Source organism: Crocuta crocuta, unplaced genomic scaffold, assembly GCF_008692635.1.
Source record: "Crocuta crocuta isolate KB4526 unplaced genomic scaffold, BGI_CrCroc_1.0 scaffold41, whole genome shotgun sequence".
Classification (NCBI taxonomy): Eukaryota; Metazoa; Chordata; class Mammalia; order Carnivora; family Hyaenidae; genus Crocuta; species Crocuta crocuta.
In genome coordinates, this window is record NW_027529428.1 from 17,878,701 (window position 1) to 17,895,610 (window position 16,910).

The following is a 16,910-nucleotide window of genomic DNA, read 5'->3' on the forward strand; positions in this document are numbered from 1 at the left end:
GGACTTGGGCGGCTCAGTCCGTTGAGCATCCAACTCTTGATTTCAGCTCGGGTCATGATCCCAGGGTCATGGGATCGAGCCCCGCAGTGGGCTCTGTGCTGAGCCTGGAGCTCCTCAAGATTCTCTCTCTCTCCCTTCCCCCTCTCTAAAAATAAATAAATGTTTAAAAAATAAAATAAAAATTGTTTCAAGATCACCAAAAGCACCTCTGTACCCATGGGTGTGTCTAGGATCCAGGACCCCTTTGTGTGTGTGACACTGTAGGGCCCTCAGTTTGGTCTTTAACTATTGGTTTTAGGTAGAGGCTGTTACTCGCCCTGCTGCTTTATTGGAAGCCTCTTCTGTGTCACATTTGTCAGCCACAAAAGTACATTCCATGCCACGTTGCTAGGGAAAGTTCTCTCCGGATTTTTATACCATTTGTAAAGTGTTAAGTTGCATTTTTTCTTTTACTTTTTATCTTGAAATGAATTTTTATTTTCATTTAGTTTTACAGAAAAGTTGCAAAAGGCACAGAGTTCCCAAATAGGCTTGACTCGGTTTCCCCTAATGTTATCTAACATAATCACGGTACAGTTACCAATACTAAGTAATTAACACTGATGCATTATGATCGACCAAACTGCAGGCTTGACTGACATGTAACTCGTTTTTCCACTGCCGTCCCAGGATTCCACATTGCATGTAGTGACCGTGATTCCTAAGGTTTGCATTTTTTTTTTTCCCAATGAGATAGTTTATCAATCTGTTCTTTGTTGTCCTGATGCTTTTGAAGAGCCCCAGTCAGGTATTTTATAAAATGGCCCCTGATTTGGGTTCGTCTAATGTTTTCCCACGATAAGCTGGGGTTTCTGGGAAGACTTGAGGAGGAATAGCTTTTTGGAAGGACAACCACAGAGGTGCTGTGACTGTCTCATTACATTGTGTCATGTATAATGAGATAATGGGTTAACACGGCTTATCCATGGTGACATTAACCTTCGTCGCATTCGTGCCTGCCTGGTTCCTCTACTGCAGAGTCACTATTTTTCCCTTTCTTTTCACTGTTTCGTAGAAATGGGTCATTAATTCCAGCTTACACTCAACAGAAGGGAAATTAAGCTTCACCTCCTGGAAAGAGAAATATCAAATAATTTGTGGACATATGTTAAAACCATCATAGTGATTAATAAATAGTTGGCATTCATCCATGAATATTGCCTGCAGCAATATCGCTGTGATGCTCCAATGGTGATTTTCTGTTTCCCTCTTTCTGTCTGCATTCATTAATTGGAATTTTTCTGTAGAGGTGGCTTGCTCCTTTTCCCATGTTTATTTATTTATTCAGCTGTTGGAACCAGAGTTGGGCTCTAAATAGATTAAAGATCAAAAGAAGAAAGATGAGAATATAAAGCCAACCTAGGGATGGGGAAAACATTATAAACACAGCAAAAACATCAAAGACAATTATGCATTTCTAATCAACATTAGACATCCACAGAGTGGCGGAGGAAACTTTGACATTTGGGCACAAGTGTACAAAGCATACTGTGTATTTTTGAAACCTATCGATAAGATAACAGATAGGGGCACTTGGGTGGTACAATCAGTTAAGGATCTGACTCTTGATCTCAGCTCAGGTCATGATGTCATGGTTTGTGGGTTCGAGCCTTGCGTTGGGCTCTGCACTGACAACACGGAGACTGCTTGGGATTCTGGCTCCCCCTTTGTCTGCCCCTCGCCCACTTGTGCTCGCTCGCTCTCTCTCTCTCTCAAAATGGATAAATAAACTTAAAAAAAATAAAAGACAATAGATCAAAGTCTAGCATATCCAAAAATGCTTACAAATGAACTATGAAGACGACAGCAGCAATAGAGCTAAGAGGCTCCTATTTTTAAAAATCAACAAAAGCTAAGGATGGGCAATTTCCAGAAAAGGACATTATCAGTCCATTTGGTGAAGAGATACTCAATTCATGAGTAAGCCAAGAAACAGAAGTTGAAACAATAAGATATACTTCACATCCATCAAGGTGACTAATAAGGCGGATAACGATAATCTGTGTTGGCCATGATGTGAGGACACAATCTTTCAAGCCCTTCTGTGTGAGTGTAAATCACAGAGCATTCTGGAAAGAAATCTGAGGGGCGTTCAATGAAATAAAGTAAGAGTATGTCCTCTGACCTGCTATCTCATTCCTGGGCTTATATCTGAGAGATGCTCTTACATTCGTCCAGAAGGAGACACAAGAAAGGGCTGAGTTTGCTGCAACAGGGAATTAGAAAGAACATATCATATGATTAGTGGAATAGATGAGAAAGACAGAGCTGGTGCGTGGAACACTCTGGAACAAGGAAAAGCCCAAAGTAGGAGGAAGTACATGCAGCCACCTAGGTAGATCCAGAGAGCACAGAGAAAAGGGTAAGATGTAGAATGAGATTTCTAGCACATAACTATTCACATAGAGTAAAAGCTCATGTTCAAAGCACTCATATATTTTACCAGGCTGCAGGCATCTTTAAGGACACACACCAAGCATATTAAGTATCTCCACATATTTGCAGAGAAAAATAGCATTAGGATGAGGATGAGAGGGGAAAACACTATAAGGAGAGAAAGGTGTTGGTGGACCAGTGGTTGTATTAATCTCTGTACAGAGGAAGGCAACTCACTTACTTTAAGTAACTGAAGTTTTTAAAATTAGGAAACAGTAATGTGCAAATGCCCTGGGGTACAGAAGAGACTGTTGCCAAAGGGGAATGAGGTGAAAACAGGGAATCCCACAGACAGAATATTCAGGATACGGATAAACAATATGTGGTCTATTCATACCGTGGACTATTATTCAGCCATAAAAAATAATAAAGTACTGGGGCGCCTGGGGGACTCAGTCAGTTAAGTGCCTGACTTTTGATTTCGGCTCAGGGCATGATCTCGCAGTTTGTGAGTTTGAGCCCTGTGCTGGGCTCTGTGCTGACAGCATGGAGCCTGCTTGGGGTTCTCTCTGCCTCTCTCTCCACCCCTCCCTTATTCTCACTCTCTCTATCTCTCTCTCAAAATAAATAAATAGACTCAAAAAGAGTGATAAAGTACCGATACATGCTACAGCATGGATGAACCTCAAACACACCATGATCGGCACTAGATGTCAGACACAAAAGATCACATATTACGCGATTCCATTTATATGAAATATTTAAAAAAGGTGAATCCACAGAGATAGAAAACAGATTCACGGTTGCCAGGGCGTGGGGCTGAGGGGGGCGGGGAAAGGCAGCGACTGCCTAATAAGTATGGCAAGGGCAACAGGTCCCTTGGGTCTGGCTGATGTCGGGGGAGAAAGACTTCCGTGACTGAATCTGAACTACTCTGAGGAGGAGACCACAGTCACTGGGTCCTGAGAGACAAAGACAGCAGAGGTGAAGCGTTGGGACTCCGGCTGGGCTCACGGACCAGGCCATAGCGCCAGCTCCTGGTCCGGTTGAAACCCTGGAGGGTCTGAGGGGTGTTTGACGATCACTAACACGGCTGAAAAGCAGCCGGTGCTCCCCAAGGGAGGAGCGTCTGGAACAGTTGCTCTGCTCACACGTGTTCACTGAAGCCAGAGGCGTGGAGGAGATGGGTTATTGGATTTTATAGGGAAACCAGCATCCGTTTCTGGTGAACGATTTAGGGGAGGAACAAATTAGGTGAATTTAAAGCTTTACACCAACATTTGAGTTAAAGGGGGAGAAATGTTAACATTTAGTCCAAACTCAAAGTCGTATTTGGATATCACCCGACAGCTTCCAGCCTTTTGGCATATTCTAATTCGTGAGGTAAAACAGGTACCAATCTCACCAGCAAACAGCCTGGGCTTTTCCAAACCAGGCTGAATCTGGAGGTAACTTCCTGTTTTAAGCTCCATAAAAAAGTATCACTGCAAGAGGCCAACTTTGATCCCAAAAGTTATGCCTTGTAGGAGGGAATCCCATAGTCCTTTGCTTTCTATCTCCTTAGGGCTTGTGAGCTTTCAGAGAACGTGCTTCTTTCTTCCTCTACATGCGTAAAAAAAAAAAGAAAAAGATACCATATAAAGGTGTAAACTAATTTCACAGAAATTTATCAAGCTGTCAGATGTGTATACTTCATCCTGTACATTTGATAAACATCAGCAATTAGGTTCCTACCCCAAACATGCACCCAGCCAGGCATCCTCAGTATTGGCACTGACCACACAGTATCATACTATTCCTTTCTCTGTCAGTCTCCCCCGCAGGACGGTGAGCTCTTTGATAAGAAAGACTGTTCATCTGCTCACATTTCTGTCTCCCACACACAGCGCGGTGGAGATGCTTTGAAAACAGGCTGAACCATGAACGAATGTGCTAGATCCGTAAACACAAAAGTGATTGACAGATGAGCGGAGCAGAGCAGACACCGTAAGCCTCTCTGCTACCCTCAGAAGTGCCCGCTTACGGGGCGCCTGGGTGGCTCAGTTGGTTAAGTGTCCGGCTTTGGCTCAGGTCATGATCTCACAGTTCGTGGGTTCGAGCCCCGCGTCAGGCTCTGTGCTGACAGCTCAGAGCCTGGAGCCTGTTTCAGATTCTGTGACTCCCTCTCTCTCTGACCCTCAGCTGCTCACGTTCTCTCTCTCTCTCTCTCTCTCAGAAATAAATAAAACATTAAAAAAAAAAAAAGAAGTGCCCGCTTACAAGTTTGATCCTGGTCTTCAGTCTGGGTACCTGCATTTGGGTAGGGAGGCCTCCCCCTTGAATGCTGCGGACGGTGGCTCACACCTGCCACTAGGTGCCATAGTGCAGATGCAGAACATCTGTCTCCGTCCGGGAGTCTGGGATCTCAGCACAGACCAGCTAGAAGGTGCCTAGGTGGCTACCCTCTGAGGAAACTCTTGGACTCCTAGGCTCAAGCGAGCGTCGGCTCTCAGAAAACTAGCGATTTAGTTCAAGTATACCGGTAACCAGCAAACAAGTCAGACCGTGGAAAGCTAGGGCAGGAGGAAAGGGGAAAGGTCCTGGGGATGAAGAGGAGAGTGGTGGTCCAACTTTATCATGACAACCGGCTTGGGAAGCAGGTGCAGCCCAGATGAGATTTATTCCCATCTGAGATTAGTTTGGGCTAGTCTATCCGGCTACATGGCGATGCGTTCCTTTCCTTTAGCAAGCTTGCAGGGGAAGAGGGAGTAGATTTTCTCCCGTGAGCACGATGCACCGGAGACTGAAGAGCGCACCCTGGTCTCTGAGTCTCGGCACGTTCGGGGTGAAGACACCTGGTAGGGACCGTCTGAGGGCTGAGGACTCACAGGAGCATCAGATGATGTGCTGCATCTAAAGGTTTTCAGGACTTTCATGACTCTGCTTGGTTCTCTGAATCCAAAAGTCACTTCTCTGGGTCAGGACCTGTGATCCAGGCTGAGGACTCCATCCAGGTGAAGAGTAAAGGACCTCAAGCTGAAAAGCTACAGACGCAGGGACACAGACAGCAGACATGAGCCCAGCGGTCACGTCTGGAACTCGGCCAGGATGGCCAGAGTATGAAATACACTGGAGCCCAAATCAGACTGATGTTTTAACCCAGAGCACAAATGATGGTGTCATTACATAACGGACTGGAACTGACTGCCTTGTGGGTGACTGGTGCCTTACTCATCTTCCTTCTTCAGTGCGAATCACTAGACTGGAATGACCAGGGAGCCTTGGCAAGTCCTGATGCCCAGCTCACCCCAGACCATTGGGCCGGACTCTTTGCTGGGAATCAGGAGCTTTAAAACTTCAGAGGTATTTACCGTGCATACCAAGCTGGTATGAACGTTGTCACATTCTTTTTTTTAATTTTCTTTTTTAATTTTTATTAATTTTGAGAGAAAGAGAGAGCATGAGCAGGGGAGGGGCAGAGAGGGGGGAGAGAGAGAATCCCAAGCAGGCTCTGCATTGTCACCAGAGAGACCAACACAGGGCTTGAACTCACAAACCGTGAGATCATGACCTGAGCTGAAATCAAGAGCTAGACATTTAACCGACTGACCTGCCCAGCCACCCCTGAAAGTTGCCACATTCTAAAACAGGGGCAAGCATAAAAGGTTTTGTTTATTTTTTTTATATTCTTTTAATGTTTATTTATTTTCAAGAGAGAGAGACAGAGTGTGAGTGGGAGAGAGACAGAGAGAGAGGGAGACACAGAATCCGAAGCAGGCTGCAGGCTCTGAGCTGCCAGCACAGAGCCTGACGCGGGGCTCAAACTTATGAACCGTGAGATCATGACCTGAGCCAAAGTTGGACGCTTAACTGACTGAGCTGCCCAGGCACCTCAGTCCAAAAGGTTTTAGAGACTCTCAGTAGCAAAGTCACACCAGAAAAAACCAAGGCTGACATCTGCAGGCATGGTTCAGAAGAAAGGCTTTCTGGGAGACGGGGCTCAGGAGACCAGCAGTCATTTACCATGGGGACAGGCGGGAAGGTATTGGGAACTGAAAGCCTAAATTCTGATGAGTCTGCTTTGCCAGTAGAAAGAGTCGCTCCCTGGAGCGCATGGGATAAGGGCGAAGGAACAGGAAGCGCATCAGGACAGATTTGTTGATATGGGCCAATAAGCAGAGACGCTGGATTTAATATAGCTTTGACTTGGAATGGGTTCTAACTGTTTGTTTGATTGGCCGGTTGGCTGAAACATAACCCAAAAGGCGCCTTACACTAAATAAAGTGAAAGTAAGCACCAGAACTGTTTTGGTGTCTTACCAAGGCAAGGGGTCAAAGCTTGGGGAGTTTCGTAGCCAGTGTGGGCTGCATAACGGAGCACCATGGACTGGGTGGTGTAATCACAGCAGATACTCATTTCTTACAGTCCTGGAGGCTGGAAATCAGAGATCAGGTGGCCAGCGTGGCCAGGTTCTGGTGAGGGCCTGCTTCTGGGTTGCAAAGCACCAGTTTCTCTCTGTGACCTCCTCTGGCAGGGGGAGGGGACATCTCGAGTTTCTTTCATGAGGGCTCTAACCCCATTCACAAGCGGCCCACCCTCCCGATCCAATCATCTCCCCCAAGGACCTCTTCCCCAGGCTATCACACTCAGGGTTAGAATTTCAACGTATGTAGGAGACATAAACATTCAGTCCATTGCAGAGGGATGAGAAAGTCAGAGTGTAGCTGTCATTGGAGGCATTCTAGCTCCGCTCTGGGAGGGACCAGAAGCCACACCGTTCACCAGGGCTGTGAGAAATAAATTAGTAAGGGGAGCCCCAAATCCTCAAAGTGCTCTGTGACGGCTCCTCACTGTTGGCCAGATCTTACAGTGGGATGTGGTGATACTTGAGAAACCTAAACACAGTAGAATTCATTGGATCTGGGATGGCAAGGGCCAAGAGGTGGGACTCCACAGCAAAAGCAATGTGGCCATAGTGGCCACAGTGGAGACAGTAGTGGATAGCAGAGTCCAAGCAGCCATCAGAGTAGAGCCTCACAGACACCCGTGGCATTGGCCCCTTGGATACTGTGTTCCTAGAAATGAAAGAAATCGGAAGCCCAATACTTGATCTGTTTGAGCAGAAGAATCCAAGGCCAAGAAAATAAACCTTAACTTGAGTCACAAAAACAGAGTCATGGCTTCTCAGTCAATTCCCAGACGTGAGCCAGTTTATAGACCCAAACCTCTCGAAGGGATGGAAGGCCAGAGGAGTGACTCTATAGCACATTATCAAAAATTTTGCTGTTAAGCTTTCACCCAAACCTCCCCACGGGAACCCGGCCTTCTACAGGATTACTGCGCATCGCAGAAAAGAAAATAGAGTTCTCAGAGACCACGGACACCGGCTCTGACTTGACAGTAATTCCAGGAGAGTCAGAACGTCACTGTCGCCCGCCAGTCAGAGTAGTCTTTTGGAAATCAGATGGTCAACGGAATTTATCTCAGGTTGACCTCAGAGCTCAGCAGATCCCTGAATTTATTTTTGGTTATTTTCCCAGGTCTGGAACGCATAAGTGGAAAGACTTTCTTGGCACCTGGCAGAATCTCTGTATTGACTCCTGAGTCCATTGAGTGAGTTCTATTACGGTGAGAAGGCCAGGTGGAAGTCACTAGAACTGCCTCTCCCCTGGGGAAGCAGGAAACCGTAAGTAATGGCATGTTCCTGGAGGGATTGCAGAGATTAGCACCACCGTCAAGGACAGGAGGGGCGCAGGGGTGGGGATGGTCTACCCCTCTCCACTGTGCCTCACCTATTCAGTCTTTGCAGAAGACAGATAGATCCTCAATAAGGACTGTGGATTCTCATAAGTTTAACCAGGTGGTGACTCCATGGTCCTGCACCAGATGGAGTTTCATTACTAGAACAAATTACACCTCCCCTGCTATCTAGTGTACAGCCATTGACTTGAAAAATGTTTTCTCCTCCATCCTGTTAGTAAAACCCTCAGAAGCAGTTCCCTTTCAGCCGGCCAGGTCAACTATACACATTCCCCTGTCCTACCTCGGGGGTGTATCAACTCCCCAGCTCTATGTTACAGCTTAGCTCATGGGGCTCTCGATCGCCTTTCCCTTCCATAAGCTACCACGTGGCCCATTACGTTGATGATGTTATGCTGATTGGACACAGTGAGCAGGAAGTGGCAAGTACTCTAGAATTACTGGCAGGAAGGCCTTTAGTGCGTCAGAGGCTGGGAAATAGATCAGACAAAACGCAGAGGCCTTTTACCTTAGTGAAATTTCTAGGGGTTCAGGGGTGTGAAGCATGATGGGAGATTCCCTTCTAACTTGGATAACTTGACGCGTCAGACCCTCCTGCGCCTGTGAAAGAGGCAAGACGCCCTAGTAGCCCTCCGACTTTTGGAGACAAACAGTCCCCGTTTGGATGTGTCGCTCCAGTCCATTTATTGAGTGACCCAAAAAGCTGCTAGTTTTGAGCCAGGCCCAGAGGAACAGAAGGCTCTGCAAGAGGTCCAAGCTGCCACGCGAGCTGCTCTCTCACTCGGTCCCTGTGATCCCGCGGTTCCGATGGTGCTTGAAGCGTCAGTGGCAGAGAGGGCTGCTACCTGCAGCTTTAGCACGTTCTTGCACAGGACCTTAGGATTTGGGGACAGAGCCCTGACATCCCCTGTGGATAATGACTCTTCTTTTGAGAAACAAAAGACCTGTTAGACCTCATAACCCGTGTGAGGGCTTTGGTAGAGATGCTTAATCTTGGGCCATTGAGTTTACCATGTGACCAGAACCGCCCATCATGAACTGGGTGTCTGTCACCTGACCCACCATGCCACAAAGCAGAGCATTTAAAGCAGCATTCCATCACCAGTGGGGCTGATACACACCTGACTGGGCCTGGTAAGTCCTGGATAGCACACATAAGTTACAGGAAGAAGTGGTTCGAGTGTGCAAGGTGCCCTCTCCTGAGATGCTGCCTTCTCTCCCCTTATGCACCTACGGCCTCCTCATGGAGACTTGCGTATAATCAGGCGAAGGACGAAAAGAAAAGTCATACCCGGATCATAGATGCTTCTGGCATATATGCAGGTTCTCCCTGAATGTGGAAAGCTACATCAATACAACCACACCCAGGGACATCCATGAAGGAAAATGCTCCCAATGGGCTAAACTTTGAGCAGCGCACCTAGTTACTCATTTTACTTGAAAGAAGTGGCAAGAAATGCAACTGTTTACCAGTGGAGGAGCTGCAGCCAATGATTTGGCCGGAAAGTCGAAGACTTGAGCATGATTGGAAAATTGGTGACAAGGAGAACTGGGGGGAAGATATATGGATGGACTTCTCTGAATGGCTGGAAAATGTAAAGATATTATATCTCATGTGAATGCTCACTGAAGGGTCACCTCAGCATGAGAGCATTTTAATAATCAAGTACACAGGATGACTTGCTCTGTGGATACTATTTCCTCTTTCCCTCGTCACCCATGGCATTGCTCAAAGGGCTCGTGGACAAAGTGGCCATAGTGGCAGGGATTATATCCGGGCTTAGCAACACTTATTTCCACTCACCAAGTCCAAGCAGGCTATGAACCACTGCTGAACGTCGCATTGGCCAGCATCAGAATCCAATATGGCACCATTCCCCAGGGTGACCAGCCAGCTTCCTGGTGGCAAGTTGATTGCATGGGACCACTTTCATCCTGGAAGAGAAAGTGTTGGTTTGTTCTTACCATAACAGACACTCGCTCTAGATATGTATTTACCTTCCCTGCAAACAGTGCTTCTACCTAGTCTACTGCCCTTGGCCTTACCCATTGGCATGGTACTGCACGAAGCACTGCCGCTGATCAAGGAATTTATTTCATAGCAGAGGGAATGCCACAATGGGCCCATGATGGTGGAAATCGTGGTCTTACAGTGCTTCCCACCCTCCTGAAGCAATCGGGTCAACCAAACAATGAAATGGCTTTTTGAAGGCTCAGTTAAATGCCAGCTGGGTGGCGATAACTTACAGGGAAAGCGTGTCCCGGGAGGAGGTTCTCCGGGGCGCTGTGTGTGCTCCAGCTCAAGTGGTCACTATAGAATGCTGTTTCTCCTTCAGTCAGGATTCACGGGTCAGGGAACCTAGGGGTAGAAAGGAGAGTGCGTGTTACCCTAGTGACCTCACTGGGAGATTTTTGCTCCGTGTTCCTGTGACCTCATACTCTGCAGCTCTGGAGGCCATACCTTAAAGGGAAGAACAACCTACTACCAGGAGGCACACCAAGGATTCCGCTGAACTCAAAGTTAAGACTGCTGCCCGGCTACCACGGGCTCCCCGCACAGAAAGAAGAGAGTTGGTGCTCGCTGACCCTGACTACACAGAGAAGGGGAGGCCGCTACTCCACAGTGGAGAAAGGAAGGTTATGTATGCAGGAGAGGACATTCGTGGACGTCTCTTCATGCTATCCTGCCCCATGGTTAAGATCATCGAAGACCTGGGGCGCCTGGGTGGCTCAGTCAGTTAAGTGTCCGACTTCGGCTCAGGTCATGATCTCATGGTTCGTGGATTCGAGCCCCACCTTGGGCTCTGTGCTGACAGCCAGCTCAGAGCCTGGAGCCTGTTTCAGATTCTGTATCTCCCCCTCTCTCTGACCCTCCCCTGCTCATGCTGTCTGTCTCTCTCTCTTTCTCAGAAATAAATAAAACATTAAAAAAAAAAAAAGATCATCAAAGACCTACAACAACTCCATCCAGGTATGACACTGATTGTCTGGACAACTCAGGAATGAAAGTTGCAGTCACCCCCCACCAGATAAAGAGCCATGACTGGCCGAGGTGCTTGCCTGACAACAAGTGTCTAGAACAAATAACAGAAGAAGTCATTGTAAATACAGCTATGAGCACATGACCAGTTGCAGAAATAAGGACTCTAATTCTTAGCAGTGTTTCTTCCCTATTTTGTTATATTTTTGTGGGTGTCTCTCTGTGTCTTTGCTTTCTCCCTCTTCTTAGTCCTTTATCATAGAATGTGGGACGTATGGAGGTTACACCATAGGAATTGAGTTACAGGTTATTCAGGAAGAGAGTGAACCTCTCCAAGGACTTTGTATCACCCCCCCTAGGGAATGTATTAGTACATTTGAAGTTGTGTGGAGGATAATTGTATCATGTTAAACAGAAGTACCACACACACACAGGCGCACACACACACACACACACACACACACACACACACACACCCTAGAACGCTACTGCAGAAAGTACTTAACATTTGTAATTTTTCTTTAAAAAAAAAAAAAGATGAATAGGGACACCTGGGTGACTCAGTCAGTTAAACGTCCAACTTTGGCTCAGGTCATGATCTCATGGTGTATGAGTTTGAGCCCTGCTTTGGGCTCTGTGCTGACAGCTCAGAACCTGGAGCCTGCTTCAGATTCTGTGTCTCCCTCTCTCTCTCTCTCTCTCTCTGCCGAACTTCCCCTGCTCGCACTCTATCCCACTCTCAAAAAATAAACATTAACAAATATTTTTAATTAAAAAGGTAAAATAAACATATAAATAAACAAAAAGAATATGGGCATCCTATTTACTCAGAAATTATTGGTATGTGCCCTGGCTATTAATTATAAATTAATTTATAATTTCTAACAAAAGTCTCAAGTAAATTCACAATAATTTACCTTTAAAGAAAGCATAGAAAAGGTCTAGGGCTCTAGACTAAAACCTAGAGAAGAAAAATCTAAATGAAAATCCAGAAACTACATGAAATAAGAGGAAGGTAATAATAAGAATAAAATTAATCAAATAAAAAAGCTGATACCGCGAGTACAAAGGAACGTATAACCATACGTCAATGACATCTGAGAGTGTGATTTGCTTCCCCGGAGGCCGTGAGGCCAAGAGGTTAGGTTTCTCCCAACTCTGAGCAAAGCCAGCCAGGGTTTGATCCTCCCCGGAGAACTACCTGCGGAAGAGCTCATCCATGGTTTTCTTCCCTCTGGGGAACTGTTGATAGACTATCCATCAACATCAGCATAAGCCAGAGCATAAAGAATAGCCGCTTCAACCAAAAGTGTGATTATTAAGAATGACTCTTCGTCCCCAAGCGAGCACAGTATTATCTCATAGAAACAACGAGCCTTGTCAGGAAGTTGGGAAGTCAGGCAGCTCGCGCTGGGAAACACGCCAGGTACAGGGCACGTGGCTCGGGGTCAGCCATCCCTGGGATCGAGTGGGAGACCTGACTCACCCCTGTCAGAGTCACGAGTGGGTCAGACCACGCAGGGTGAAGCTGCTTACCGAAGAAATAAATGTGGGGGTGCCTGGGTGGCTCAGTCGGTTGAGTGTCCGACTTTGGCTCACGTCATGATCTCACGGTTCGTGGGTTCGAGCCCCGCGTCGGGCTCTGTGCTGACAGCTCAGAGGCTGGAGCCTGTTTCGGATTCTGTGTCTTCCTCTCTCTCTGACCCTCCCCTGCTCAAGCTCTGTCTCTCTCTCTCCCAGAAATAAATAAAACATTAAAAAATTAAAAAAAAAAAGACAGAAATGTGGCCATGCACGACTGGCTGACATCTGAAAGAAACAACGATAAGAAGGGCTGCACAATTACGTAAAATGAAATGCCAATGAGTCATCGTGACATCTGAGCTTTCAAAATGATAGTAAACAAAATAGAAAACAACCCATCCTCCAAAATGTGCCAAATGCTGTGGGGAAAAAACTCTGTCTCCTTTACAAATAATGTCCCCCTTGGAAAGTCTTTTCAAAGCAAGCTTCTCTTATCCACTCGCTGGATTTCTCCTGAATATTTATGGCATGGGTATGTGATGAATGCCTCTACATAGAGCACGAATATAAAAACAGGGAGGAGAGATCAACACGGCATCGGGGAGTGTGTCACTAGGAAATGTCTCAGGACTTCTTGGCCTCAGGGCTGGAAGTCAATGTGGCTGCGACTGTGACGGTGGCTGTGGGGTGCTGTCAACTTACGGACCAGGCTAAGGGGCTGAAGTCACTGACTGTGGCTTACCTCCTCTGCTCCACTTAGGGAGATGGCCAGAGCTCAGATTTGTTAAGGGAATTGTACATTTTTACTAAAGCAACAATCCAAAAGAGCTTTCTTTGCAGAGTTTAAATACTATTTTCCACTTCTTTTTTAAAAAGCTTCTTTAAGAGAGAGAGAGAATGAGAGAGAATGAGACAGGGGCAGAGAGAGAGAGAGAGAGAGAGAACCCCAAGCAGGCTCTGCACCACCAGCGCAAAGCCAGACGGGGGCTTGATCTCACAATGGTGAGATTGTGACTTGAGCCAAAATTATTTGGATGCTTGACTAAGCCACCCAGGTGCCCCTACTATTTTCTATTTCTGACATTGTGTGACAGCTGGCGCTCAGCACCAGTGGGGCCCTGCGGTGATCCTAGGGTGTCTGCTGTCAAATGAAGTTGTAAGAACTCTTAGAAGTTTCAGAGAAGCACGCATCTGCTCAAAATAAATATTTTTAAGTGAAATACGATTTGGAATTCGCTTCGGTCCTTTTCTAGGTCACAGTGCCCATTTTAAAAAATTTTTTAAAGTTTATTTATTTATTTTGAGAGAGTAGGTGTGCAAGTGGGGGAGGGGCAGATACAGAGAGAGAGAGAGAGACTATCCCAAGCAGGCTCTGAGCTGTCAGCGCAGAGCCCGATGCGGGGCTCAAACTCACAAACCGGGAGATCATAACCTGAGCCAAAGTCGGACGCTTAACTGACTGAGCCACCTAGGCACCCCACATTGCCCATTTATATAGCAACAACATGGATTTATCACTTTCTGCATCGGATCTCTGAAAATTCATGCTCTCCACTTTATGTTCCAGAGTAGATGACAACCATTCGCACCTTACCAGCATATATTAGAGCACTTGTTACTGTGCACCTCCTCCAGCGTCAGTTTTTAGGTTAGCCAGTCTGATGATGGAAGACACATTACCACATCATCCGATGTGCGCAGCTTGCGCTGTCCATGAAAAGTCCTGGGTAATGAGGCAAATTGGATGCACCTTAATTAATCACAGCAAGCTAATAGGGTATAGATTATATGCGGCGAAAGCATCCTCTGTGTAGCGAGAAGCACGGTGAAAATTTTACCCTTCAGATCTCACCAAATTGGCTTTCTTTACAAAAATGTTTATATTGGAACCAAAGCTACTTTCTAGAGACTAACAGGAATGTGAGGAAATTGAGTTTCTCGGGCAGCATTTCCCTGAAAGCCTGGGAGAAACGTAGAATCCTTTGGACATTCTGTCTGTTTCAGGGGATGCACGTCTCTCTGGCCTGGAGTTTGGGACTGGTCCCCAATTTACCTTCCTGAATTTGGATAGAGGGCACAGAGGCACTAAAGCACTCGATGTTACGACCCGGGCTGGTGAGCGAGTACTCCCAAGGAAAGCATTTATCAACCCTTGGCATTCATCACAGAAGAGGCCTGGTGGTACAGATCTTATAAAGTATCAGAGGAAGCACCAGGAGGAGGCAAAACACAGCCGGAACCCATCTCGACGAGCATCGGCGTCGTTAAGATGCATGTAACGAGCCGAATGTCACACCAGCCCCAAAACAGTACCCTGCTGATGTCTGTCCAGTGTAAATACACAGAAGCTTTGTGGTTTTCTTATAAAATTATACATATTACCCAAAAACATTTGGATCAGTATTTGTAACTAAACAAGCAAAATGCAAGTCACCTCTAAATTTCTCCAAAGGCAGTTTTATGTTTCAAGTTTTTAGTTTTTCCTGTATTTTATTTAGGAAAATCACCTTTTATCTGTCACATGGCCAGCTCAGGGCTGGTTAGCCTAAAGGTCGCCGGCCTGAATTCAAATACATTTGTGCCGCCTCCTCCTCCGTGCTTTAATAAAGGCTCCTCCATAAGTGTGAGGTCTGGTCTGATCTGTTTCCTGTCGAGTCACGGTCACCTTGCTCCAAGAGCCCGGGTTGTACGCTGGCCCGACGCCCGGTACAATCAGAGCTCGGCAAGGGTGACAGCCACAGTCCACTACCTTCATTTACTGCTGAAGATCTCTAGCCACGAGGAAGCAAGTACCATCCACGGAGAATCGCAGATCTGCATGTTGTATTTTAGGTTTGGAAACTGTCAGAAGCGAGTTTGCTTGAATACGGCACGTGTAAACAGGGCAGTGGGAAGTCAGCAGGAAAAACGCCCCTTGAAAACGGAAAGTCACATTGGGATCTTTAAGGTGTTGAGAACAAGACTTTTTTTCTTTTTTTTTTTTGCTATGTTCAATTTTATTTCCAATAGGTTGTTTACATTACTGTTGTGTCTCAGCATTTAAAAGTTAAAAGTTAAAAAAAATTTAAAAAATAAATGAAAGTTAAAAGTTAACATGTATAAATCATATAGAAGATGTAAGGAATAATAAAAAGGAACCCATAAGCATCCCAACCTGACTAAAAAAATGCAGTTTTATCCATATCTTCAGGGACATCTGTACATCCCTCCCCCTGGCCATCGACCCCACTCATTATTCTCAGTGTTCTCTTTATATTTTTATCAAAGTAAATGCATTGCTAAATAACATATTATTTTATTTTGTATAGCTTTGAAATTGGGACAAATGGAATCATTGTGTACAATTTTTCTGCAAATAACCTTTCTTTTCTTTTCTTTTTAAATGTTTATTTATTTTGAGAGAGAGAGAGAGAGAGAGCATGAGCTGGGGAGGGGCAGAGAGAGTGGGGGGAGAGAGAGAATTCCAAGAAGATCTGAGCTGTCAGTGCAGAGCCCGACTTGGGGCTCAAACTCAGGAACCATGAGATCATGACCTGAGCCGAAACCAAGAGTCGGATGTTCAACCGACTGAGCCACCCAGATGCCCCTATTTTATTTTACTTCTTGCTCAGTGGAAAGAGAAGTTTTTGTCTCGCAATTTCAAAATTTTCTCTTCCTACATAATTTACTCTGCCGACGTTAAGCTGTATTCCATTTGTGTTAGTGTGAGCATCATACTCGGCATATCACAGAGTATTTTCCACCTGACCGGACTGGGTTGTTCCCCATATTTTGTTATTACAAAATGGGGAAGTTTCTCTAGTTCCAGCAGAGAAATCGCTCTGTCAAAGGGCCCACTCTAGGGGCGCCTGGGTGGCTTAGTCGGTTAAGCATCCGACTTTCACTTAGGTCATGATCTCGCGGTTTATGGGTTCGGGCCCCGCGTCGGGCTCTGTGCTGACTGCCAGCTCAGNACCCCCATCTCAGTCGCCAGCAAACACTCCGTATCAAAGGAATTCTCAGCACCTAAACCACTTTCTAGACACTAACCTGAATATTAAGAAATTCAGGCTCATGGGCAACATTTTGCTGCAAGCCTTGGAGAAATGTGGAATCATTTGGAAGTTCTTTTCTATTCTACTTAAGGGAGTGTTCTCAGAAGTAAAGGAGAAAAGGGAAGGAAGACAAAATACTTGTAGAAATAATGGCCGAAGCCTTACCAGCCAGATTTGATGGAAGATCAGAATCTATAGATTTGATGTTTAGCTGTAG

General features: G+C 46.0%; 1 long non-coding RNA gene across 2 annotated transcripts; it reads right to left on the reverse strand.

The window, feature by feature from the left end:
• Positions 1–506: 506 nt before the first annotated feature.
• LOC144227643 (uncharacterized) lies at positions 507–16,910 on the reverse strand. 2 transcript variants are annotated; one of them, XR_013333991.1, is made up of 6 exons: positions 16,859–16,910; positions 15,409–15,572; positions 10,403–10,514; positions 9,960–10,090; positions 3,821–4,017; positions 507–1,349 (listed from the first exon to the last, which is right to left on the reverse strand). It is a non-coding gene; the product is annotated as an uncharacterized LOC144227643 (long non-coding RNA). The 2 variants fall into 2 exon arrangements; XR_013333992.1 differs by lacking the exon at positions 15,409–15,572.